The sequence below is a fragment of the Erithacus rubecula genome (genome assembly GCF_903797595.1).
Source record: "Erithacus rubecula genome assembly, contig: SUPER_Z_unloc_7, whole genome shotgun sequence".
In the NCBI taxonomy this organism is placed as follows: domain Eukaryota; kingdom Metazoa; phylum Chordata; class Aves; order Passeriformes; family Muscicapidae; genus Erithacus; species Erithacus rubecula.
Window position 1 is genome coordinate 13,429 of NW_027635539.1, and position 22,500 is coordinate 35,928.

The 22,500-nt window shown below is 39.1% G+C and overlaps 2 long non-coding RNA genes across 2 annotated transcripts; both read right to left on the minus strand.

Annotated features, from left to right (window-relative positions):
• Window positions 1–1,572: 1,572 nt before the first annotated feature.
• LOC306815085 lies at window positions 1,573–4,650 on the minus strand. Its single transcript, XR_013777312.1, has 3 exons — window positions 4,537–4,650; window positions 3,358–3,482; window positions 1,573–1,715 (listed from the first exon to the last, which is right to left on the minus strand). It is a non-coding gene; the product is annotated as an uncharacterized lncRNA (long non-coding RNA).
• A 3,044-nt stretch (window positions 4,651–7,694) lies between these two features.
• Window positions 7,695–14,855, minus strand: LOC306815087. The gene is made up of 4 exons (XR_013777314.1): window positions 14,773–14,855; window positions 11,263–11,401; window positions 9,878–10,052; window positions 7,695–7,865 (listed from the first exon to the last, which is right to left on the minus strand). It is a non-coding gene; the product is annotated as an uncharacterized lncRNA (long non-coding RNA).
• Window positions 14,856–22,500: the final 7,645 nt, after the last annotated feature.

Sequence of the window (22,500 nt, forward strand, 5' to 3'; positions counted from 1 at the left end):
CAAAACCTCTCCTGCTTCATTAAAGGTCAACTCTGAGAGAAGGGATAGGAAAACAGCCACTGGTGTTGCACAGATGGGTCACAAATGCACATTTTCATTGATACATTAGACACACTGTACACAGTGATTGATGTGTTGGTTGGAATCATCACTTATTGTACTGGATCCATTAAAAGAGGTTTTATCAGCCACTGAGTGAACTTAGACATTCAACATGAATTTACCTTGACTTTCCCTCAGCACCGAGACAAAGGAAAGATTAGATAAGGTGCTGTTGTGCAGGATCCTTGTTCATTCTGGACCTGTAACTCACAGCTCAGCTGGAGTGGTTTATTCACTGCTCCTGGCAGAAAGCAAAATACCTGTGGGAAATAAAGACAGCCATTCACAAGAACAAGCAACAATAGCACAGCACATATTTCCCCAGCTACTGTCTTGTTTCTTATGTATATTCATTTTCCTCTATCACATAAATCTGAACAGAGCCCATTTCACCTGGCTGCCTCCCTGCAGGGCAGTTGGTCATAGATTCCTATGGCCCCTGCAGGCCCACAGGTGGAGATCTCCCCATGAGCTGGGACATTGCTCAAGGGCACTCCTGGAGGGTGAGACCCCCTTACCCAGCACCTGCTGTCTATAGTGAGGTGACACATTTTGCATTAAGCCTAAATGTATGTAGTATGTTCATGACATATATCCAGCTATAGCTTTAGATGTAGAAGTGTAGTAAGTAGCAGAATCTAATAATGGTTTAAATCACTGTTGAAATCAGAAACTAAAGCATGGTTCAATTACCATTTCACTACAGCTTGATTATTAATTAATGTTAAATCATTGTTAAATCACTGTTTAATGATAATTAAATTATTCAACAATTCAATAATTCCTTAATCACCATTTGCAATTTATTTGTCATAAAATATCATTTGATCATCATCTAACCATTTATAAAACCTTTTTGTTATCCCCATAATGATGAATTCTTTTAAAAATTCACCCATGCCAGTAGAATTGTGGGTGTATGGATGGGGGGAGAGGGAGAGAAAAGGAAACGTGCAGTGATGGCTGCTAACATTACAGATGTTGTAACTTTACTGTTCTTTATGACTGTGAAGAAAAAAGTACAGGAATAAGGAAATAGAATATTTGTAGACAAAGGCCTTTGATGACAAAACTGTAAATTGTAGTTGAGACAGATCTATGTAATGATCAAAATGTAAAACTGTTCAAGGCAACAACCAGAGTATTGTGATTCAAACCTCTGTTTGAAAGAAAAATGCTTAGTCATATTGATAAAAAGCATTCCCTTTGAAGACACTCTCTACTATTATGTCTTGGTTTGAAGGACAGGGGTCTGCCAATAAAGGCCAAAGCTTCTCCTTGAAATGGAGAATGTAAATCCTCTCCCTCCAGATTATTATAAATTTGAAATTAAGGGGCTCTCAGACAAAGATATAGGAATTAGGAATAACAGTTCTTTACTAGGAAAATAGAAATACAGTTTTATAAAAAAACCCCAACAATCCCAATCCTGACAGAGTCAGAATACAACCTGACACCCCATCAGTCAGTCAAGGTGTGGGTAGCAATCGGATCAAATGGTGGCTACAGTCCCCCTGCAGTGGCAGGTGTGGCTCAGCTGAAGCAGTGCTCCTGTAGAAGGGTGCAGCCTTCTTCCAGAAATCCAGGGATGATGTAGAAAGGTCCAGCTTCTCCTCTGGAATCCAGTGGAAAAACAGATAACTTGCTGTCCAACAGTTTTTATCTAAGTAGGAAAGGCTTGGCTCCTCCCCCTGGCTGGAGCATCTCCCAATAGGATGATGTAAGTTTATCAGTCACACAGTGGGACTCAATGGTCCAGCAGCAGATGATATCTTCTTGGAGAGAGGATGGGTTGTCCAAAAGATAAAGATGTGTTATGGGCTGTCTTAAAGATGTCTTAAAGATGGCCCATTAGCAGACAATAGTGCCACAGAGATAAGGAATCACTGCTCCACCTGGCTTTCAACAGATGGTGATAGAATACACATTTCTGGCCACATCAACCCAACACACCATGTTAGCACATCATATGGATTCTGAAGTTGCTTGCCATTTCTAATTAAATGAAGAAACTTATATTCCTTCTAAGAATGTCTTTTCAAGTGGTTATGTGTTCAGTTACCAAGTCTCATGTCATGAAATTCAATTGATTATTTGGATATGGCCTAAAAATTACATGTAACAGACAGAATTTGTTGTATTTTAGGTGACGCAACAGCTCTCTTCAGAGAGTCCATGCCACATCTTGCATCATGAACCTTGATTTCAAGTACAGTTCTTGCTCCTAAGACTTTACTCTGGCATGACTTTTAAAGCAGACAACCTAGATTTTTTATTTGTTCTTGTACTGTGTCAGTCAGGCAAACAGATAGATCAACAGCCTGGCATGACTAAACAGCCAGATGATGAGAAAACTGCAAGGTCAAACAACAGCACAAAAGAGACAGAAGCAGAGAGAGAAATCCAAGGAAGAATTTTAAAAGATTGCCTGAGTATTTAGACATGGTGTCAGAACAGCCAAAAGCTTGCTTAAAATTGATGTTTGCAAAGGACAACAAAGGTTTTTACAGCTCAAGTTTTAAGTCTTACTAAAAACCTCGTAATTACCATGAATCTTGAATGAATTGCTCAGACCACAAACTTCCTTTTTTGTAGGAAAACCAGTTTCTTCTGTTCTCCACTACTCCTTGTGCAAGTCAACAGAAACACCTGTGTATACAGACCAAGATAGTTCAAGGCTCAAAGAGAGGTCATCCAAGTTCTGTTGCCACAGACACCACAGACTGTGCTGAGCAGGAAGCATATCCCAAGTGATTTCCTCTGCTATCCCACATTTCAGTATTTTTTAACTGATTAAAGCTTTGCCCAGCCATTGTAATATTTGAAAACAAATATTACCCACTATAAATGATACACGACTTCATGACAGAGATTCAACTGGCACACTGAAGTGGAAAACAATGTTTTTATAATAATGTAAGTGTATATAGAAAAGCCATCTTTTCTAGACCTGCTGGATATGTTTTCCTACTCTGACACCAGCCTCTATTAGAGGCTAGACCCTACCATAACTATGATTTTCAAAATTTTTGTTTTGGCAAATAATCTGTAACAGGCCAGTTATTCTCTGTACCCATTCACAGTACCTTTGGTTACTGATATGGAACTGCTGTGAATGGACTGTCAGGTTCTGAACCTTTGGTTTGGCACATTGCATTAAATTTTCTGCTAACTGAAAATTGCAGGGAATGTAAACTATGAGTTGCACTCAAGCTGTCTACTGCCATTTTACAGTGGCTTCAGAAGGAAACTTACACTTCTTTTCCTCTCTCATGTGCATTTTCTGTCTCTTCATAACCTTTCTCTGCTACCACTGAAACATCTTCTCTCCTGCTGCCTTGCTCTTCCTTCAAAGCATCTTCAAGTTCTTGAATTCTTAACTACCAAGTGGTAACAAAGCAGTTGAAGGGAGATAGGAAAGACTACCATGGTCTTCAAAGCTCTTCACCATTATGTTTTGCTTTTTATATGTGAATATATTTTTAAATTCTATATGGAATTAGAAAGATTGAACACATGTAAAAATGTATTAATATGTAGGGTTCAAAACAGAGAGAAAGAGATATGCTGATCATTTTGTTGTCCTTTCATGGTATTTGGATGTTCCTGTTTCCAATTATTTATAATACTGAAGTTTTTCAGGGGAATACTATTTTTTTAAGTTGACTTGAAAGGGTGAGAATAACTGACTGAAGAAGTGACAATGCTTATTTGTGCTTCTCAGAAAAGAAGAAGAAGAAGAAAAAAGATTCAATTCCTTTTTCTTTTCTTTTAGATTTTCAAAAATCCAGTATGAAGGCTTTGTTAGCAAGTACAAAATCCCTCAGTAATCATCTCACAGGTTTTTCCACATTTTTTTTTAATTAACCCTGATTGCTTTAATGGATCAAACCCTGTGTAATGCAGTTTAATAATAAAATAATTTCATATTCAAGTACACATATTACATGTTTCCAGGCATTCAAACTTCTCTGGTAACTGGGGATATAATAGCTTTGAAGCTGACATGTACTCTGCATAATTACATTTGCAGCTGCAGCCTCAGGATGCATTAGTATCTAACACCTAGAGAAGCTGGATGTATGCACTTTATCTCCAAAATTACCCAAGTGCCCATTCCAAAGATATAGGACAGGATATTTTAACAGTTTAACTATTGTGAAACATTTTCTTTCCCTTCACTGTTTCAATGCGACTTTGAATTCTCAAACATAAGAATGTGGCATTTTATTTTAATATTTATTCTATTAATTTGATAGTTCCCTGAAAAAGGGAGATGTTTTTTTATTACCTTCTACACTTTTGACATTCATTGCAAAAAATCTATTCAGTGTTTTCACTGGAGCAAGGAACTCTTAACATTCTTGGAACATTGTAGCTTTAAAAGTTCATCTCCTGTTTAAATTTCTACCAAGTATTTATTAAAAAGTTTGCCTGCATGATTTCTATAATGTATTTATCTTCCATATGTGCTAATCTTGCTGCTTCAGCATTTTCCTCCAGTTTATTTATTTTCACTTTAGCTACCTAAAAGTATATTTTGAAAATATTTAAGTCCAAATAGATGATAACATCATGCAAAGACAACTTTATTTGTTCAGTTTATTTGTTTATTATTTAGTAGTGTATTAGTTTATTGCTTATTCGTTTTTTATTTAGTTGATTATCCATAAGCCAATCTGTGATATCTGAACTACTGGCACTTTGGAACTGTGAAAACTCATATCAATAAATAAATAAAAGAGAAAAAAAGACACATTCAGATGATTTAAACATTTTCTGTTTAGTTATAGAAATTGACATTATGTTCTTGCTGCATTTTTTATAATCACTATCTCCATATAAATACCTAGACATGGAATTTCAATTGAAAAAGTGCTTTTAGCAAAAGCAGTAACTGCAGAGCTGCTATAATAGAAATTCACACGCAATTTTAGCTGCACTGTTTTCTATCAAAAAATCTTTTCACTTAGAGTGATGACAGATTTGAAAAGACCAATACACCCCAAAATGCCTCCTGCCTTCAAATTATGCAACAAAAATCAAGAAAAAGACATGAATATTAAAAGTAATTTCAGACACTTAAGGTTACACAGATACAAGTGAAGTAATTGATTTTGAAAAGGTGGAGCAAAGTAGCAAGTATGTGGGACTGAATCCTTACTCTAAGCACTTGTGTTAGGAAAATATGAACAGAAAAAAAATAAATAAAAGTTTAAAATACTAGCTGTTGGCAATAAATTTAAACTCTGTGTAATCTCACACAGTCATGAAAGGAAATATTGAGAAACAGAGATCTGTAGAAGGCCTATTAGAGAGAAAGTCAGCAACAGTACAGAGTTTACCAAACCTACTCCACAACATCAGCCAAAAGGTTTAAGCTTTGCCTCTTCTCACAAGGTTTATCTTATTAACATTCTTAATTTAAAAAAAAAAAAATCACAAATCCTGCACAAATACTGCCCCTATACCTCTATATTGCTAAGAGTATTTTCCCAGTGACATAAACCTCTTCCCATCTGCTGTTCAAACACCAGTCCAGGCCAGACTCGCAGCATTCACCTGTCAATCCCCCTTTCCTTGAGAAACTCCACATTTTGTTAATCAAACACAAGGCACTCATAGCCTAACTCAGAGGTTCCAACCCTCAAAAATGAAACTTCTCATTTGTGCCAGTGTTTTCTGAGCATCCTGTGCAATCTCACAAGTATTCTAATGAAAAATCTGTGAAGGGATATGATCTCCTGCCTAACCACAAGATGATGCTATTGCCCTGCCTATAAAACTCCAACACCTTCTATCCTGGACCAGGATACCCCACCAGAGCTCACCACAAACCTGTCACAAAGCAGAGAAGGAGACTTTTCCTGCATGTCCCAGAGTCCCATTTCAATACTCCATGACTTTGCTCCCATGCCTGCCTCAGCATTTTCACTGCCAAATTCAGAATTATGGTTCATGGAGTGCACTTTTTCCAGACAGGATTTGGCTGCTGACAATCAGTGCTCAGAATCCCAATTCTCTGCACGTATTAAGACCACAATTAAATCTCCCTAGCTTTCATTTTATAATTCAGAATAACTAAAGGAGATTTAAACCGGGCCTGTAAATACATAACACAAAACACTGCGACACATTCCAAGTCATAATTTATAAATCTCTTCCTCTACAGCCACGGGCAGAGAACACTGACAGGAAACTGACAGGGAACACAATGTCCCGAGCCATCCACTGCTCCTTTTGTCCTTTTTTGAGGACAAACATCACTTGACAGAGCATGGCAAACTTTTTCAACACTGATCTTTGATGCAGCATTAAACTCTCTGAATGTAGCTTCTATAAAACACTGTACACAACAGAAGGCAAGAACCTTTTAGGGCCTCCACACACTAACTCAGCCACTTACTATCAGCCAGAACTCAGAGCTTACCCTGCTGTATACCTGCCAACATAAAAAAGAAAACTATTTAAAGTAGCCTACATCCTGGCCTAGTTTTATAAGAATTAGTTTTGAATAAAAACTGACTTGTGTTTCTCCTTGCTTTGAGAAGGATCTTGGGTTAGGTGTTTACCATGACAAACAGCCACAACACATTCCATCAAAGCCCCAAACCAGTGTTACACACTGAGTGTAACTTCATCAATCTGTAATCTTCAGAACTATTTTGCAGTACTTGGACATTTGGGGGATTATCTTTCCCCTTAAACCAGTAGCATCTCAAACTACCACACACTTAGTGCCAAAAAAGTTTTCAGTCAGCATCTCATGGAACTTTCCATCTATTAATACATCATACCTGATGCCTCAGTTTGATTTGGGTTTGCCAATTTTAATGTATTTAATTTCTTTTAGGCACAGGATTTAGGAGCAAAGACAAGGCAGGCCTAAAACTTAAAAGGGTATATAGAAGAAATTTATTGATAACACAGAAAAAATAAGAAATTCGGAATAAGATTTTCAGATAATTCCCTCCATCCTGCCCCTTCTATATTTCTTAACCACAACATACAGAGACACTTCAGTCAGTTTTCCACTTAAATAATAATTTCAGTTCAGTTTAGAGAGAAAAGTACTTTTTTTTGTTTAGGCATAGAGAATGTCTTCACTTTCACAATTTGCATCCGCCCAGGGAAAATTTGCCAATTGTAGAAATTCCTTCCATTTTCACAGTCCTTCCAGAGCTGTGTTATGGGTTATGTCACACACATGGGGTATGTCCTTTTAAGGACAAGCTGTTCAAAGACAAAAGTTCTCTTCATCACCTTTTCCATCAAATGCCTCTGTCCATCTTTCCAGTCTCCAGAACAGAAAGCCTCATTCCCTCAGGGCAAAGATCTTTTCTTCAAGCACTTCAACCCCCCAGGTAATTTTCCACTGTTTAAAGGAATTTCAATGTAGTCCAGTTCCCCCATAGCTCACAAAAAAAGGTTCTTCAGCCAACTTATCCATGGCATCTCTTCAATCTCCAATTGGTCCCTGCAGAGCAGAGAGGAAACTCTCACAGAGGAACAGCCCTCCTGTATTTCCTTGCGCCGTGGTCTTCCTCTCAGGTGACCTCCCTCCATGCAAAACCAGCAAACCTGACAAGCCCTTTCTGTCTGAGTTTTTTCTTCAATAAGGAATTCCATTTCAGTGAGGTATACTCTGCAGGTGTTATCTCTCTCCACTGCAAATCTTTGTTGCTCCTCTTCCCACTGCCACTGAGCACTTTGAAACATTTTCTCAGCCTCTGTTGCTTTCTGTAGATACTTTTCATTGTGTACTGTTGTTTAAAAAAAAAAAAAAAAAAAAAAAAACAAAAAAAAAACAACAACAAAAAAAAACCAAGACAAAACAAACAAAAAAAAGTAGACAAGCAGCACTGGAAATAAGCATGTTCAGGAAGAAAAGGTATAATGAACATAAGTTCTTCTGTGTATTGTGATATCCTGTGAAATGCTGGAACATTAACACTTCCAATTTCACTACAGACAAACAATCACATTTTGTGTTCCTGTAGCATCTTTCACACAAGGACATAGAAATGCTTTAGAGATTTTTACAAATTAATGCTCGTTGCTTTGGAAAGAAATAAAAATTCATCTCTTTCAACAGAGGCCACCATAGCATGGGAAACTTAATTGAGTTTTTCTGGCAACACTTGTCTAGCTTATTTCCAAATACCTATGGGATACTTTAGTCTGTGTTGACTAAGCTCAGTTTAAGTAACAGTAAAGACAGACACCCGCCATAGGAAAAAGACTCTAGGAAAACCTGAGGCATGTTGGGCTAAGCAAAGGTTTAGCTTTTCTGGGGAAATTTACTGCTGCTCAAGAAATTTAAATCTTCAACTCAGCAAATGCCCCAAGATAGGGAAATACTGCATATACCTCTCTGTGAAAGCTTAAATGCCAAGGAAAAATTCTTCTCCTATAAGCAGTTTTACTAGCAACTTTGCTTCATTCCACAAATCAGCTTTTGGGTCAAAATATTTTGTATTAGCCTTTTATGTTACTGAGTACAACTAGCTATGTTGGCATTTATGTGATCACCACTTTCAAGTAGATTTTTATTTCAAATTCATCACATTCTTCTGAAATTTCTTTCTAGCTGGAGAAGGGTGAAAAAAACGGAAGAGACGTGTTGACATAAGCACAGAGAATTTGTGCACACAGTGATGGAGAAAACCTGTCAGCTGTCAGGAAGTCAAGCCTCAAGAAGAAGAGCAGAAAAGCAGTTTGGAGAAAATGCTAAAGACAGGACACAAGTGAGGTGGTCTGTCCAAGGAGTGGGGATCTTATCAAATACACCACATGAAGCAAACAAGGCTGCAAGAGACCAGCAACAAGAAGCAATAAGTTAAAAACTGAAAAAGAAATGAGAAGCAACAGCATGACTATTTGGCTTCTTTGACATTTGACATCAAAAACAAAAATATAAAGAAAAACGCAACAAAAAAACTAAACCAAACCAAACAAAAATGAAAGTGAAACCACAACAAACAAAAAACCCTCAATCAAACAAAAAACAGTTTGAGAAATTTAAACCAACCAGGAGATTTTTACAATGTGTGTGTTCTCCAAATGAGTGAAAGTGCCCATTTCTTATTATCATAAAGAAGAAAATCTGGCAGTATAAGTGCACTTGCAGGTTGCAGTCACCTTCCATCCTTGTAAGGTTACAAACTCCAGGAGTGATCCAGTCTTTCCAATGAACACCAGATGTTCACAAATACATCACCGGTGCTAAATTTAAAGAGTTTTATAGTTACATAGGTAATAAAAAATGCATCTCCCCAGCTTTTAAGAGTGAGAAATCTCTCTCTGAGAAAGATTAAGAAAATTTCAGTTTCTAATGCAGAACTAGTAGGGGGAAAATGTCGGGGGGGGGGGAGGGTTTTAGAAAGAATACAAACAAATAAACAGGACTACAAATTTTATTTCTTTTCCCCACAGAAATGTAAAAGGAACAACTGCTGGACATAGTGATAAGCAGGATGTGGACAGGGACACCTTAATTCCAATTCTGTGCATACTGAAGGAAGGAGTAACAGAAGGCAAAGGAGCAAGAGAAAAAAAGGGATTGATAACTATAGTAGGTTATATTTCATTCATATGAGACAACAAGGGTTTTGTAAACTCTTATGAGCTTACTAAAACAGATGAGCAAGACATGGGAAAATAAGAGGCTTCCAAAAAAGATAGTAGCCATAAAACTTTGTGCAATCTCTGCATGTTTTAATAACTAGGGACAGATGTGGCCTCTGGTCCATAATTTTTTTTTTTTTTAAGATACCTTGAAGTTCCAAAAGCTTTGCTTTTGCATCCCATTGGTCATCCTCTCCAGAATACATCTGTACATGAACATACCTTCTAGCAAAGAGTATTTCACTCTCCAGAACTTGACAAAAAGCCTCTCCTCTCTTGAGTGCCAACCTTAATTTCATTATTTCTTTTTCATAGCAAGACATCTAGAAAACAAATATTTCAGAAATTGCAATCACAGCTGCCATCTTATCACATCTGAATTTGAAATACAGTCTTGAAACTGCACATTTTAGATGCTTTTAATTTTTTCATCCAAACTGATCCTGTTCCTAGGTCATTTTCAGGTACCTTAAACATACCCCTCTGTTTTTCCAAACATACTCTGCCTTAAGACAGACAATATAATCATATTCCACAGGCAATTTTCTGATAACTGTATTTAACAACTAGAAAAACAGTCACATTGGGATACTAGATTATTAGACACCTAGTAACTCTAGGTAGTAGTAACTTCTAACAATGTTCAGCAGTCAAGCAGAATGCTATTAAAAACAACAAAGAAAACACTTCAAAAAGGGGTTTTATTTGGTATAAGATAGACAGTGTAGTCACTGCTGCCAGAAATTGGATCCAGGAAACCACATTCAAGCCATCTGAGTGCAAGAAGGTGGAAAGCAAAACATGCATTTTTCAGGACATTTCCAAAGCAGCAGCATCTTATTAACAGGAGCTCCATTAGTGGGAAATAATTTAACCCCATTACAAAGGTTTTCCCTGATGCTCTTGTGGCAAACTAGTACCTAAATTAAGTAGCAGTGAGAAAATTAAAATTTTCTTTAGTTTGAATTATTATTGCTGCTCTAAGTAACAAATCTGCTCTTAGCAGTTTGTTAGGGGCACCTGGTGTGGGTACTCATTCCTCTGGTTTAGATTAAATACAGCCAATAAGCCAAGTTTGTTGTTCCATATCCATGTTTTTTTAGAGATTTCTGCTTTTTACACAGTGATTTGCTCTTGTCGTGCTCCCATTGTTCCATCAGTGGTGGGGTGATTCTCTAAAATGGATCTCTGGAATTACCGGGATTAAAACACTCAAACAAACAAACAAACAAACAAACCATGTCTTAGGTTGAGAATTCCACAGCTGGGATTGCAACATATTCCTCTGCATGACTTTGCTGTTGTCTAGTGCTCAAGTTACTTATCAACACCTTAAACTATTAGCAATGGCACTAAAAGTTGTATCAGTTCCTACAAACAGGGATGAGAGGTCTGTACAGCGCTGCTGCTTTGTTATTTTCTGACTAGTGACTGTGATTTTGATTCACATGATGAGAGAATTAATTCAAGGAAACAAATTACATTTATTCCAGTGTAAAAATAAAACAAACAAACAAACAAACAAGTCCTTACATCTTGATTGTATTGATTGATCAATTCCAAATGTTTTTTCTCAAGCTTGTAGAGTTTCCTTCTCAAATCTTCAGTGGTGTCCATTTCGGATTGATTTCTGTGTGGAGGTAACAGTGGCCCTTGCATATCATTACCTGAGCTGAAAAATGTGCTTTTAAAAAAACATGAGTATTCCTTTGAAGCTTTAATACATTTTTACTTCAGTTACCCAAGTGTGGTCCCAGAATTTTCAACATTCACATAAGTAAAATTACTTTGTGCAGTTTTGATCTTACTATTACTCTTTGAAGAAAGGATTATATAGAATTCCTTATTTTGCAAGATATGAAAGATGTGGCAGCTGGAACTTAAAAGAGAAATGCACTTTGGATTTACAAAGTGCATTTAAGCAAAGCATGTTCATTATTATTTTTCAGCATCTTTATTTTCAATAATGAACTTCCAGAATTTTTTATAATTAACTTCCAGGAGGCTTAAAAACAGCATTCCAACCATGGAAGTTAAAAAAAAGGCAAGGTTTTTGTCTCCACAAAGTCTCATTTTTTAACACGAGTTACCTGTGTAACAAACAAAGGAACAGATGTGGAAAAAAACTCTCTTTTACATCCTTTGTCTTCAGAGATACACACATTCAAACTACAGACATGCAACTGACCACAAACACAACACAAGTTAAAGGTTTAGTCCTCCAAACTGCCCTGATTCATCTTAATTTCCACTTCTGTTTCAGCTGAAATGAAATCTATTTGGAAATCAGCAGAATCAGCCCTCAAGCACCCCAAGCAATAATAAAAGAGTCAAAACCAAGTTTCTATATATGAAGTGAAAAATGTAAACATAGAATACACAAATTTATATATATACGCACACTTAAATATGTACATGTACTTATATGTGTATATATATATATACGTACATAAGAATACATATTTATTAACTAGTCACTAGTCAGAAAATAACTTTAAGTGAAATTATTATAACTTCAAACCTGAAAACTTTTAAGTTTTGTCAGTAACTGAAAATCAGTGTTCACATTATTTGATATATGTTAGTTTTTACATTAAGTACGTAAGAAAGACTGCAATAACTGTTTTCTCCACACAAAACTGCAAGAGTTTATGGGCAATAAATGTGAAATACACCCATAAAAGAAATATGATTAAATTAAGCACTGAACTGGTATCATATAATACAGAAATGTAAATACTTAAGTACCATACCTTTGCTTACATGAAATGTTATTGTACTGGCATTTAATTAATAGATCTTTCTAAATAAAAAGTGTATTTCTACATTTATGTATAGGTACAATAAACCAAAATTTTGATCAAAAATGACCAAAACTTTACCTAATTATATTTGTTTTCTCATGTATTTTTTTGACTGGCATAAAGACACAAATGCCATCAAGGAGGGGATTGGTAACTTAGATTAAATCTTGCCTTTAAAGACATTACTACAATTAAAAGATAAAATTTCAGGTTTTTAGCTATACAGAGTATAAATATTTATATATAAAAATTATATGACACCACGAGAATTAGCTAATTAAGGATGCTATGGGAATTAAAAATGTGCATTAGTGCATTAAAACAGAGAACATCATATTAAGTAATGGAGAAAAAAAAGCATAGGACACCTTTTTGAAATAGCAAATTTTATAAGCAGCTTCTGAAATCATAATGCATTTGGTGGAAACTTAAAAATGTATATCAGAAAATCTTATTTTTCTTTTCTTCATATAAGACCAATAAAGCCTAAACCAACAAAAACAAAACCCCCCAGCCAACCAGTGACAAACCGATGAAGTATTATTATGTTAACCACTTCATTTTGGTTGTCTACTTTTTTCAAATAAAATAGAAAGTAGCCTTAAGAATGTTTTTTCTATGATACTGTCTTTAATTATCACAGCATGACAAATAAATGCAGACTTTATAAAAGCTTGCTACTACCTCTTGCTGGAGGTTTTTCCTTCAATTTTCATGTAACAACTAGAAGGGCAACAACCATAAAGTTCTCAGAAGATTCAATCAAAGATGAAACCATACAAAGTCCCTGGTAAGTTTCAAAGCATGCACAATTTGAAGTCTAACAAAATTCAGAGGATGTTTTCTAGTTCCATTTTCATATATTACTAGTTCATGAATGCTTGGTTTTGAACTGAAATATGTTTTTTACCAGCTACAGTTTTTTATCTAAGACACTGTTTTTAGCAGGACTTTAAGAATCTTCAGGAAAGCATATGAGCAGGTGAAATAGCTCTTGAGTTCTACGTTGCAGATATTGAAGGTATTTTGTAGCTCTAAACCTAAATTCTCAGTGTTCACTTCACAAGTCCGTTGGTTGCAGTCAGCAATAACCATTCCACAAAACCAGTTTCTCACTAGCTCCAACTCCACGGCTGGCAGAAAACGCAGAGTAATTTTGCAGCAGAGAGAAATGTTCTTTCCCTTACTATCTAGCAGTGTAATTTTGCTGAATTTCTGCAGCTGAACGAGCAAATTGCAGTCTGATTTTCTAACCAAAGTCTGTATTTGTGGAATTTTGCTGCTCCTATGTGTTGGGGGTTGAGTGTTTTTCTATTACTGTGTCAATTTAAAGACTTTTTCCCATCATCATGCCAATGGCGCTGGCCGGGTTACACCCAGGATCTCTGATGACTCCAGACAAAAGGGGTTGGTGGCAGCGGCTCCCGGAGGGAACTCTCAGGCTTCTGGAGGGGGACTCGTGTTTCGGGAGCTCAGAGGAGGATGCCCCGTCTGCAGCTCCCACTCTGGAGCACAGCAGAGCCAGACCCTCTGTGAACACCTGCCCTGCATCTGCCCCATTCCAGCCTCCTGCCTTGCGGACACAGCTGATCACCCGGACACACACGCTGCAGCACCGGGACCGAGCACAGAGAGAGCGTGCTCGCATTTAAAGAAGGGACTGACACCGAGTTATCTATTCTGTTCTGTTGGCAATTTTAACAACTGCTGTTGTTTTCTGCTTGTACGGTTAGATATATTAGTAAAAGAGCTGTTATTCCTACCCCCTTATCTCTGCCTCAGAGTCCTTGATTCAGACAATTATAATACTTGGGGGGAGTGGAATTAAAGTCTCTATTTGAAAGGGAAACTTCTGCCTTTACTGGCAGACACCTGTCCTTCAAACCAGGACACTATGTAACTGGCAGTTTTGTACAGACTAAAGAGAGATAAATAGTCTGTGCCAAGGATTAAACTCCTATTAACTCATAAAACACAGGGGTCATGCTAAGACTTAGAGCCAAGCTCTACCATCTCAATTAATGTGGAAAACCCTCCTGTGCCTCCTGGGCAGTATTCCTACATGCTGGCAGAAATTCTCTCTCATTCTCCCGATGACTCTATGACAGTTTGCATGTATCACACCATATCTGGGTTCTTCCTCAGCCTGAATTGCATCATTTCAGGCATCTAGAAAATAAGTAAGCCACAAAAGCAGGAAATAAACTGCTAGACTTAAAAATCAAGAACTGGACCTCACTGATTGGCTTCCCCAGAAGAGATGTTGACTGAAGAGGGTGTATTCATGGTGGTCAAAATGCAGTTTTTTAAGTCTGTAAACTGTGGGGAATAAAGAACCGTATATACTTTTACTTGATGAGCATCCAAGATTAGTCTCTTCTATATCATAAAAATACTAAGGCCTCTAGCGGAGACACTAAAATATATATTTTTTAAGCACTCATGAACAGTTATCCAACAGTATTACTACCATGTCACTTGAGTAATAATCACAACAGCAATTTGTCAGCTTTAGAAAACAGAATGTACTGCTAGTCTTCCAAGCCTGACTATTGTAGAGAAATAAATATATATATAGCAGAATATCCACTGTCAGAATTTTCGGAACACCAATAAAAAATGCTATGTTTGTGTAGATTGAGATATATTTTCCTAAGCAGACTGCAAGCTCTGCTTCTCTTCAAACCAATTCTAAGAGAGATAGTACTGTGATTTTTTAAGTAGATCAAATAGACAAGGTTGCCTGTCTAATAGAACAATTGCTATGTTAAGGGCTGCTAAGTCTTTCACAAATTGCACAGGACTTTCGCATTAAGATGTAGCCTGAGAACTAAGAAATTAGATTTTTGTAACACTAGTCTTTTATTTTTATTTATTGCAGCTTACATTGAAGTCTCACAATGACCAGAAAAAAAATGAAAAAAAAAAAAACTCACCCCAAACCACAAAAAACAAAAAACCAAAAAACCCCCAAAACACCAAAACCATCACAACTGTAGTTTCATAGCAGAATCAAAATGCTTTCTGTCACATCCACACCATTCTGAAGTTTTAAAACTTCTTTAAATTACTCTGAAGTCACATAGAGGAAAAGAAAGAACTAAATCTGGATAGTGTCACCTGGGAGTGCTGAAGATTTTGAGTATGCAATATTCCTCTGTTAAAATAGGTATCAATAGCTTACTAGCAGACAAAAGGATAAATTCAAAAAGCATGCTATTTCACCTAGGACAAAAAAAAATCGAGTGCCATGGAGCAGCTTGTGGGAGTTCCATAATTGAACAAAACAGCAGAGGAAACTTTTGCTTGGGAAGTTATTTGCTTGGTTCCATGTGTCATTAAAAGCTCGTGCCAGTTTTTTCTTACAGACTTCTGAATATGTGCTGAATACTTCAGAACAGGCCACTGATTTAGAATAGATATGATGAAGAAATTCTCCTCATTGAGGGTGGTGAGGCCCTGGCATAGGTTGTTCAGAGCAGCTGTGGCTGTCCCATCCCTGGAAGTGTCCAAGATCAGCCTGGACAGGGTTTGGAGCAGCAACCTGGGAGAGCGGAAGGTGTTCCACCCTAATTCCCTGTTGGTCCTCTGTCCTGGTGCTTCCCTTGTGGCACCCCCGTGTCTCCTGATAATTGGTTTGTAATGCTCTCCCGGCCCTGCTAATCCCATGACAAAGCCTGGACCCTAAAGAGCCCCTTCACCTTTGTTCCCTGAATGCTGGATGGTGCAGGTGTGGCTGAAATAAACATCTTTGTAAAATCCCTGCAAAGGCCTCTCCTTGCTCATTTGTTCATCCTCACCCCAAGCAACACCTTAAAAGCAACACAGCTGAGTGCTTCAAAGCAGTCAGTTTCTTCCTCTTCACAAACTGGCATCTTATGCCTGTGTTTGCATGCTTCTATAAACACTCGAAATCCAGCATCTCCTTTTAAGCCCCTTGTCCCAGTCAAAAGGGAAAAAGAAGCCCGAGTTAAAGTTTTAAGCCTTTTAGCTGCCAAAACTGCAATCACAGCTCCTCACAACACATAAACAAGGCATTCGGTTCTTCTTTTCCTCAGCCTTGCTTCATCTTGATTGTTTTCCCTGTCAGCAGGGAGAGCATTATTTAGGCTCCTGATTTTCTGTTTCATGGATTTGTGGATGTTAGCCTGGTCCTGGAGAGAGTCTCTTTGGGAAGACATAAACACACAGCTGGAGGTAGAGAGAACACAGCCATACCACACTCCTTTTTGCCTGCTCCTATTCACTGCATTCTCTAAATCCTTTTTTAAATTGCCTAGTAATGTTCTGGAGATCACTCCAGGTTCATAAGTAAGAAGAATTATGAAGCTTTTCTATACAGAGAGAGAAGTGAAGAATGCCACTGTTAAATACAGGTGAAAATAAGGAAGAATAAAATAAAGAGCAGCTGCACAGCCATTGTTGAATACAAAATATGTGAGATTTTTGTTACCACAATAAGACCCAGCTACTGAAGATTTGGAAATCAGCACATCTGTTTGTGGCAGGTCCCCGTTACTCCTGAGTATATCCTTCAGAAGAAAAATATGCCAGAAAAAATAATCTTCCACAGGCAACATCTCAGCTCAAAGATGACAAATGTTTTCCAATTCATTCCTGTGCTGAGACAAAGCAGCCCTGAGCCATGACAGAGCAGCAAGAGCTCACAAACAGCCCTGCCAGGCCTGCAGGTTTGTCTATCAGTGGCTCCAGCGTGGACACTTAAGAGAGATTCAATGGCACCCATGTTGCATTACTCAGTGTTACTGAGCAATAGTAATAAGGCCAGCAGAAAGTGTGTCCATGCCTCTGACAGCCCCACTGAACTCCAGATCCCCAAGAGATTTGATGGCCTGCATCCCCCTTGGCCAGTGGCTGCTACTGGTGGCCAGCACCCACGAGATGGAGCTCTGAGCCTAACCATGAGCTGGGTGAGCACAATCCCTCCTGCTCATTTTACTCTCATTTTTCCCCTTGCACTCGTTTTTTTCCCTTCTTGCCTCCTGCAGAACTGTGGAGCTGTGGGTGTGTGATCCATTTTCTTATTGGATGAGTGCTGATTTCAAATGCCAGTTTGAGGTTTTTAGTTCTCATCTGTAGCTCTGACTTTTCTGATTTGCTCTCTTCTCCAGCCATGGATCCTGCTGGGTAAGAAATACCAATGCTCAAGTCTGACCAGAGAGTGGGGCCCAGTTTTGAATGAAGAACATCAGGTCAGATTCACTCTATTGTCCTGCTTGAAAGCTGTGCAAGGCAGAGATTATTGGTGGACTCAGATGGTTGATAATTACAATGAATAGGACTCAGGCAGAACCATGGTCAAGAATTTCCAGGGTTTGCTGAAGAACATTGAGGTAATTTTACCATTCTCCAGTTCATATAAATTGTGGCAAGAAGTTCACTGTTCTTCCTACAGCCCGGGCAGAAACAACTCCCAGTATGTTTAGGTGCCTGGAGACCAAATGAGTCATCAGAATGATCTTGCCCATCTTTGCAAGGGATCATCCGTTCAGGAGAGTTTTTCCATTATTTTTCTGCTCAGGCAGAGGGCAGCAGTGTCGATGTCATTTCAATGTAGCTGAGGAGAGGCTGAAGTCCTCTTGCTGCAGAGGAAGATTGCAGCTGCAGTGTTTCCCTGGGCTGTACTCCAGCTAATCTCAGTCCCTGTGTCACCTGCAAGGCTCAGTCCTGGCAGCTCCAGGCAAATTTGCTCTGAGGGATTCTCCCATGGTCCCAGGCCTTGCAGGTGGGCTTTGAGCCCCCATCCCAGCCTTTTGGAATCAGTTTGGAGAGGGGATGTGCCTACAGCTGGCACACTGAATCTTGGCCCTGCTGGGTTTGGGATAACAAGGCACCAGCTCCAGCCATCTCCACCCTGAATGTATGCATTTCAGTAGCATTTACCAATTGTCACAGAGTTTACACTCCCTAATGATGAGGAAGATTCTTACATGTTTTGTTCTTGTTTGAGTGATGTATTGTGAGCATTTGACCTCAAACAAAGCTAAAATTGGAGGAAATAAAACACGACAATAAAAACAATATGTTGTCTCCAGTCTTGTGCTCAACTACAAGTGTTTTTTTCCTTCAGTACCTGCCTTTCTTCTTTCTTTTGACAGGCTGCCAAGTGGTGGAGTCACCGTTCCTGGAGGGATTTAAAAGCTGTATAAGCGTGGTGATATTGGACATGCTTTAGTGGTGGGCTTGACAGTGCTGGTTTGACAGCTTGAGTCGAAGATTTTAGGGGGGTTTTCCAACCTCAATGATCCCATGAGTCTGTGATTATACATTGCCCAGTAAAACATCATGGATTATATCCATTTTACTATTTTGTGGAGGGAGTTCCATTTAGAAATGAGGAAGCAGAGGCCAAGGGAAAATCTTTTTAGCTGGAGGGAGATTTGTTTGCCACAGAGAAATATGAAAGGAAGGAATAAATCACGGCATTGATGAACCTACAGAAGCTGACTGGAACACTTCGTGCAGGTAATGATGAAGTGGCAGCAATCCTCATTTCAAGGTCCTGCTTTAACTAGAAATTAAACATATAGCATAGACCAGCTGAAGAAAATGGAGCAGTGCTTTTCCAGCAAGAGAGCAATTCCTTCCAAAAGTCCCAAGGCAATATAAAAATTACACAACAGCTTTCCAGCTCTTCATGGTAATATTGTTTTTTTCCTCCATTTAACTGATGACAAAATCAAGACTACTATTTTAACTTGTATGCTGCAATTGTAGCACAAATAGATAAGATGATTTGCTAAGTAGAAAGAACAAGAGGCTTTCACACAGATAATACATTATTATTGACAATTTGATGCTTTTATCAAGTAATGATAATCAACTTTTACCTACTTGATAAATTCCTAGCCCAGGGTGTTGATTTTATCAGAATTACCTTAGCAGTTAAGGGTATAATTTTCTGCTGTTAAAATGAAGGATTTCTCAGCAATTTGTAATTGTCTAGTTATTTGGTATAATTTTTTAATGTTTTAACATGTTCCATTAATTTCAAGGCAGCTTGAGTGCTCTGCATGGTGTGTCAGCATGAATAGGAAGGCACCTGTCAGTGTTTTTATATACACAATCTTCTTGCTAACTAGAAAAATAAGACCTGAGGGTGGTTTTTATTGCTGACAGTGAAAAACACATTATATTTTCTCACACTAGAACACAAAACGAACATTACCCAAATCCCCTTCCACTTCAAAACTATGTTATTTGTTAGTGCCTACCAGGACACAAAACTATCCCAGTTGAAAGAGTTCTGTGTCGTTCAGTGGGGACAGCTGCCACCAAAAATGTGCTGATTCTGGGTTCAGTGTTAATCTGGTACCACTGATGCACTGCGTATGTGTCTATCCAGAAATAAAGACTCTGCTCACAGAGATTGCACCCCTTGGGGAGGCTGGTGCTTCCCCAGGGCAGGAGGAAGAATTTGCTGACAGCATGGACACTCCCATCAGATGAGTTGCTTGCAAATTCAGCAGCAGCAGGATGAGAAAGGAGCTAGCTTTCTGCACAAGGCAGAAAGTGCCTTGTGCCTTCTGAAGTGCACAAGGCAACAAGTAACACCAGCAGCACCAGGAAACCCTTCAGCCAAACCTGAGTTGTGAGCTGCAAAGAGGAAACTTTTCTTAATTTACCTCTATTTGCTAGCTTCCTATGCTTAGCAGCCACTTTCCAGACTGGTTTTCTCCATTTCTACCCCAGCTTTTCTTGCACTGTTACCTGAAACAACAAGGACCACATCTAAGGGTTTTCAACTGAACAGGATGAAAAACAAACAGCTGTCTGAAAAACATGTTTTCCTCTGCTCCCATGCTTCCTTGAACATGCTACTCCTGTTATGCTTAAGAAACAGTACCCTATACCTGATAATTGCAGCAGATGTACTTGGTTACTGAAAAGATTGTCTGGGTCTTAGAAGAGAAGTAAAACACAGATTACACGCAGTGCTTTGTACCACCAGGAATTCAGAAGCCTATAACCCCCTGAACAATGAGCAAGTGTTGCCTGGCAATATTAATGATGTTTTCATTCTGAAAGAATACAAACCTAAGACAGCACTAGAAGGCACAGCTGCAGGAATACAAACCCAACCAGATTTGGACTGCAGTGAAACACTCTACACACTGATGAAATTCCTCTCTGATAAATTAATGTGAATCAGGCTCGGAAGGAACATTCTCATTTCCAAGTCCTTCCAGAAGGACTGGATCAAAATGATAGGTGACAATATAGCAAACTGGGGAGTGTTTGTATAATATGATGGCACAGGGATAGACGTCAGGAGTTGTTCTATTTAACACCTTCATTAATGATTCAGAAGAAGAAACAAGCAGAGAGTAATAGGATTTGATACTTGGGAGGATTACTTAAAACTAGTCAGAGCTATAAATTAATGCAAAGCAACAGACACCAGAATCACAGGCACAGAAAAGCAAAAGGTACACAGCACACAGGTGAAAAGCAAAATTTAATAAAAAGAAACCTGGGGGAATTGCAGACAGAGTAAATATCAATCCAGCAAGAGTAAACCTAGGAAAGGGTAACATGGGAAGTGATCTTGGCAGAAGAGTTGACAAGTTATCATTGGCCAGGTTGTGCTGTGAAGATGCTTCAGTGATGTCTGGGGACACATACAGCTGCATTGCCCAGCAAGTAGCTCCAACACCTTTGGGTCCTGGAATCATATGGGAAATTAATTGTCACCATTGTGCTCAGCTGCCTTGCCCTGCACATCCCTGCTGCAGCTGGAATTCAGATGAGAGCAATAAGAGTAGTGGAAAAGGAGCTGGGTAGGTAGATCTCCAGGAAAAGTCTGGAAGTGTTGCAGCTTCACTGCAGTAGCACAGATTGGAAAAGGTGGTAGGGAGGCACATCCATCATTGGCATAGGAAGAAAGCATAGGCAAGCAAAAGGCAGCTGAGAACACTAGAACAACAGTTTTACCTGTTGAGCAAGGGAGATTGGACCCTTCCTGAAGTATTTGGGCCATAGTATAAATGGAAATTCCAACATTTCAGAATATAAGAGCAATCTGAGTAAATTGTAATGACAGACAAAGCCTATTAAATCCCCTCAGCAGAGGGACCTGTCTGTTCAAAACTGCAGACTGTTGTTGAGAAGCAGCAAAGACAGTGAGGATTATTTTGTATCTGGGCAGCAGTGGGATGTGGGTTTCTCTCCCTGTCCTGAGAAGAAAGCAGAATTGTGGCATGGAAGTTGCTGAGCAGCCTCCAGGGAGAAAGATCTCTGGAAGCTAGCAGCTCCCATAAAAGCTTGCAGCCTTTCTGTTTACAGCAGAAGAAACCAAGTCTTTTACAGAATCCCTCCCAGAATCCCAGGAGGGGTCAGGTTGCAGGGGAGCACCCTGAGTTATTTGGACCCACCTTCCTGCTGCAGCAGGGTCATCCCAGAGCACGTAGCACAGGATTGTGTCCAGGTTCTGGAATATCTCCAGTGAGATTAACTCCCCAGCCTCTCTGGGCAGTCTGTTCAGGGCTTGGTCACTGCACAGGAAAGTTCTGCCTCATGCTCTGGTGGAACTTCCTGGTCTCAGTCCCTGCTGTTGCTGTGGTGCCATTGCTGGGTCCTGGAGCAGAGCCTGGGCCCTGCTCTGACCCTCCCTGCACACAGGGACAGACAAGGATGAGGATCCCTCCCAGGATCTCCTCTCCAGGCTGAACAGCCCCAACTCCCTCAGCCTTTCCTCATGTGGGAGATGCCCCAGGACCTTCCTGACCTCCACAGCCTTTGCTGGACCCACTGCAGGAGCTCTGTGTCCCTCCTGCCCTGAGGAGCCCAGAGCTGGATACAGCACTCCAGAGGTGCCTTCCAGGGCTGGGCAGAGGGGCAGGATCCTTCCCTGACCTCCCAGCACTGCCTTTCCAAGTGCACTCCAGGTTCCCATTGGTCTTCTTGTCCCCAGGAAACTTTGCTGGCTCAGGGACAGCTATTTTTC